This window comes from Pygoscelis adeliae, unplaced genomic scaffold (genome assembly GCF_000699105.1).
Source record: "Pygoscelis adeliae isolate BGI_AS28 unplaced genomic scaffold, ASM69910v1 Scaffold103, whole genome shotgun sequence".
Classification (NCBI taxonomy): Eukaryota; Metazoa; Chordata; class Aves; order Sphenisciformes; family Spheniscidae; genus Pygoscelis; species Pygoscelis adeliae.
The window spans coordinates 1,517,828-1,523,501 of NW_008824723.1; the positions used below are offsets into that span (position 1 = coordinate 1,517,828).

Sequence of the window (5,674 nt, forward strand, 5' to 3'; positions counted from 1 at the left end):
CTCTTTGTTATTTCACTTTTTTGCTAAATATCTGAGAGAAACAGTTCTACGAGGCCTCTGCTTTGCGTATATTGAATTAGAATAGCCAGATCTTGCCTTTCAGCTGTACAACTCACTGCACGCAGCCGTGCATCACCTTGTAAGGGGAAGAAAAGTTGAGCGTAACATATAATTATTTTCCTTAGCAGTAAACCACAACATATAGAGCAAGGTTCTGTATGTACAGCTGCTATTTGTTTTTTCAAAGGGAAAATTTTCATTAATGAGGTTAAACATTAACACTGGATCTGCATTTTATTTATTACGTTTACAGCTGTATAACACAAAGTATGGTTGAGGTCAGAGAAACTGCTATAGTGGCAGCGTTTGCTCTTCTGTGTGCTCCGCACAAAATATCACAGTCATTTGTATTTCTCCTCAATCAGGCACGCCATTTCTAAATCATTGTCTGGCATTTGAAAAAATGAGCTGCACCGGCTGCCAGGCTTTTCCAGCTTCCCACCTGTTTTAGGAAAGACATTTTTCTGTGAACAAATAGATATTGAGCTCACAAGAAGTAACTGCCAAGAGCATCTACAGAACAGAAACTAATATTAAAATCCAGAAAAATATTGAATATCAATTCCTAGGACGAATTTCTAGCATCTGCTCTGAGATACTTTAAATATATTTTACTACTTTAACATTCTAGAGTTATTTTTACTATGTAATTTGCAATAAAGCATGCTGCCTTTTCCACCATGGATTAATAACAGGGCTGGGGGCAGGGGCTGGTGAAACCATTAAGAAAGGGTATGATACCAAACAGGCAAGCACGATACTGCCTGTCTCTAGCAAGATGCACTTGAAAAATCAAACATCATGGCAGGAGAAAAAGGCATACTTGGCAGTAATAAAAAAAGAAGGATCTTTAATCATTCTCTCTTTTTGCTTGCTTAGTTAAGTCTTTAAATCAGGTCTGGCATACGTAGTTCACAGCTGTGGAAGAGCAGGCAAACCTCTGCAGCAGAAGCCACAATATGTGTGTGGCAAGTCACGCAAGACAGACGTTTCTCCATGTAGTGCCTGGAAAACAAAACAACAACAATAAAACCAGTGTAGGTGAAGGATCAGGGAGGAGCGATCTTAAGTACTGCATTTCCCAAAGGCCCCAGCACAGAGGAGAACTGGAGCCAAGAAAGCCAGAAGTGAGTGCTGCCCTAAGCAGGGTACCTCCCGGCAGGAGCTGGGCAGCAGAGCCCTGCCTGGCAACCAGATGGTGTTGTCCACGTCTGCCGTCCTGGCGGAGAAAGGACCATGGCATGCGGGACATCTCTCCTGTAGCCAGAGAGACACCAGGAAAGCGGTTGCAGTCCGTAGATAGATTCCACGTCTCTCTCTTTCCTTGTCTCCTTGCTAAGTATGCTGGTCATAGTTAGGAAGTGAGATAAATATGCCAGTGAGCAACTGTTAATATAATTTGTTCTCTTCACGCACTTTTTTCACAGGAGGCAAAACCCAAAGCTCTTTCTCTGCACCGTTTTATAGAAAATTGTAAAGCCATAAACAGCAAGCTCTAACCCGTTTCTTGCAATCATCTCTTCACTTTAAACAGAATGAGAAAGTTTGTCATTAAAAGAATATGGAGAAAATTATAGAACTAAGAGATTTTCCTCATGCAGATGATGCATGTATGTGAGTCTTGTCTCCTGTCAGAGATGACCCAAGACTCGTCCCTGTGTTTTGACTTTCCAGGGCGTGCCTTGCTTTGTCAAGACAGTAAACTCTTCTGGCATTTTGAACTTTCCAAGCGAGCATTCCCTTCAAACAACAAGCATAAAAATGCCATCCTCCGCTGAGGGAAACAGAATGAGCGCTCGTATGTTATGGACATTGTCGCTTCACGCAGATGTGAAATCAAAATCGATCTTTCATACAAACAACTTACTACAATTTATTTTGTCAAATGTTTACTTAGTAGATTGCTTCCTGCTTTCTTAGCTTCTTTTACGAAATGCTATCTAAGCCCATGGCATTTAGCTGTAGAGAAGGAATAAAACCCAAACTTAATACAATACCTAATCTTAAACACATTATTTTTTATAGGGAGATACTTAGTATCTTGAAAAGGTCCCTATGTCAATAACAATATTTACAGGTTTTACTTTAGCTTTTCAAATGTTATCTTGATTTGCTCTCTTTCTCTTCAGAAGACGACACAGATACAAACTATTCTTGGGCAAAGACTACCAATGTCTTTAGTTATAGTATTAAAAATTGTCATGTGAGTGTAAATCGTTTCCATGGAACCTGAAGCAGTAATAGGTTAGTCTTTAAATATTTTGCAAGTACCACATTGGAGGTGCCACATACGAAAGTTAATCTACAGCAAACTGCGGAACAACAAGTTAGATGTAGGAAAGGCTACGCATCTATCTGCGTTAGCTGGCAATTCATTCTCACTAGTAGCGCACGCACTGACAAAGCCACAAACAGCGCGTTCAGGCAGGCAGAACCCACGACACAAGCTGTCCTCCGCGGGAGGCAACGAGCAGCTTCGGCAAGGCACAGCTGGGTGTCACCCACATGCTGAATCCACCAAAGCCTGCATTAATAAAACATTGGTATTTGGCTTTTAGAAAAATGCAGATACGCTGGCCTCTTTTATACTAGAGTATCATCCTAGGAGAAGAAAATCCACTTTAGGTTCCTTTCATGACCCTAGGTTTTTGTTTCAGTCCAAAATATAGGTGTCCTTACTGACTGTAATGAAAAAGCCGTTATGACAAAATGAAAGAGATACTGTACAGAGCTGTATTCTTATATAAGGAATGCAAAATATCATCGGGTAATTCACCGCAAAAGGTATCTGGGAAGGACAAAAGAAATTTGGAAATAGTTAATGGATTGCTACATTCATTGCAAACTAAAACTGATTTTTGACATGCACATTTTGCACTGTTTTTCTTAGCAGCGAACTGTTCCTCATTCTTACAAAATTTATTGTTATTGGATCAGGCTAGATTTACTTGTGGTATTTCAAGGCAAAGATGTCGTGTGTATTTACAGCTTTTCAGGATCTTGTAGTTAGAAAAAACTGCAGTTTTATTCTTCTTACGCAGAAAAATGTGATTTTGCAAGACCATGTGATTTCGTAATATCTGATGTAAGCATTGGCGTTAAACCAACAAAGCCTTTGGCTTGAAGGGCTCATGAGAGCACTTAAGCAAAAGGAGGACTTTTAAAAACTCAAAAGTTGTTTTGCCAAAAAGTGGGTTTAGATGGGGCCATCCTATACGGGCACAGACCCTAGACGTGGCCTCGGCAGACTGGTATAGAAAGTACGCAGTTCTACCATTCCGTAAGATCATAAAGATTGCTTTATGTCCAGTTATTTCAGCACGTGCCACTTACACAGCTGTAGCTCAAGGAAACGGTCAGACCCTGCACTTGATAATTTGTATTTATGCAGTTCCTCTTGTTCTAAAAAGCTCAAATTGAAAAATGTTAATAGCTTTTGAAAAAATTACATTAACTTTGACCACTTTGAGCTGTCAACCCCCCCCCAAATCATTTTTACATGACTGAGAGTAAAACCCCAACCTCCTGTCACACGCTGTATAGAACATCAAAGAATTCCAGTGACTTACATTTGTTACCGAAATAAAATGATCTGCAACTTTCTAACTCATAGCCTGATATAGGAGGGGTATTAAATTATTCAGAAAGCATTTTCGAGTGTTAAGTTCTTATTTATTATGAAACAACTCCCTAGGGCATGTTCTTTTGCGCTGCCCTGTCACGGGGTGTAGGCCTGACACTTGACACGTTTACCAAGGCAGGTACACACAGTCACAATGATGCGTGGAACAACCTTCACTTCGGAGTGCAGGACTATTTCCCCTTAACAATTAATCTATACAGGCAAATAAAGGAGCTCTCTGCTTAATTTGTATGTTAGTTTATGAACAAGAAATCGCACAAGTCCCCAACAAAGAAAGCTTTTTTTACAGGAGTATTACTATGAATTTACTTAGAATAGGATTTAATCCCCAAATTTACAAAGAAGTTGAGACTACACATACTGAATTTGCATGTGTAACTGAAGTGAATTCAGCAGTTATACTTGTGTAATAAAGTTGAATTTTATTATTCCACATTTGAAACTATGTAATGCAAATTGCAAAATTAAAAATATCCAGTAGGTGTCATCTTCCTACATATTGTATGTATGATAATCAAATTTTTTTTTTAATTGAACTTAAATGAAAAGCAGGAGCCTTAAACACTGCAACAAGTTTTCTGAAGAACGTTTTTTACACGTTCTTTTTACATGTATTAATTTGATCTGCTATGCTTTAATAACACTAGGATTTCTGGAATGTTTGCAACCTGGAAGTGTTTATGCACAAAATAATTGGCAGATAGCCATGGCTGTACTTACATGCCTAAATAACATCTGTAAAATACGCCTGTAAATGCACGTATTTAAACCTGAAAATCCATTTAATGGATTCCATCTAATCCACATGTCCTTAAAGCAATATAAATGTGTACTACAGCATTGCCTCTGATCCTGAAGCCTCTATTGCAAAAACGGACTTAAGATCCTCTTCACTGATGAGGATATGAAATGAAGATGGAAGGGCCTCAGGAGGGCAGGGAATTCCATTTCCATAATTGGTGTTTTAAGTTGTCAATTTCTCGAAACTACACCTCATAGAAATAAATATTTTCATGTGGATTATTGAGAATTATCAAGTACCCAGATCTGCTTCATTTACATTGCTTTTCATTTCAAATCAAATACTTTTATTTATATTCAGCAGCTTTGTACTTAGTTGAGGGGTAAAATTATTCCGGCAAGTCTGAATCAGTGTGATTCAGCCATCTTCAAATCTAAGTAAGATAAACACTTTTCACATTTTAAACCCTGACCTCTATTATTTGGCGTGGGGATACTTACTAGGTCAGAGTTACGCCTTTCAGCACGCGATTAAAGCACGCACTTTGTCCACGTCCGTGGATTTTGTAACACAATCCTTTAGCAATCTGGCAACATTTCTGGCATCGTCTGGGGCATTGCTTAGGGAAGTTCCTACGGAATACTGTTGTTGCCTGATGCAAAATCCTTTGAAAACAATGGAAAGACTTCCAAGGGCTTGAGCCGTGAACGGGTCAGGCAGACGAACGGGCTGAGCTGCAGCAGGTGAAGGCGGAGGCAGGCGCTGGCAGGCCACGGCAGCGTGGCGGGTGTCACAGGCACACAGCCCGACTGCGGTTGTGGCCCGAAACCTGCTTTCAGTTCGCACAAGCCGTGGGGTGGGAAATGCCCCTCTTCCAGATGGACTAACATTGATGACGCATTCGCATTTAATTTATTTTTTAATCTTTTTTTTTTTTTTAAATCGAGTCAGCTTGAAGTTTCCAAAAGTTAGTCCCTGTATCTGTGGCTTCTGTGAAGATGCCTCAGGAGGGAATCGATTTCAAAGGAAAATGCCTTTTTTCCATACGATGCTGATCTGCGGTTACGCAGTAAGACAGGCCTTTTGCGTCACGCACGAAAGAACCGGAAATTCTGCATAACCCTCCCCTAACTAAAGGCTCGTACTTCTTCAAGGTGAACTACCCACTCGACAGCCAGGGAACGATGACCTCAGCGCTCCCGACGGCCACACGCGGCCAGGCGGCGGGA

General features: G+C 40.3%; 1 protein-coding gene across 1 annotated transcript in view; it reads left to right on the top strand.

Moving 5' to 3' along the window:
- Window positions 1-5,674, top strand: part of RNF139 (ring finger protein 139) — an 18,832-nt gene that overhangs the window by 3,758 nt on the left and 9,400 nt on the right. The gene's annotated exons all lie outside the window — the stretch shown is intronic.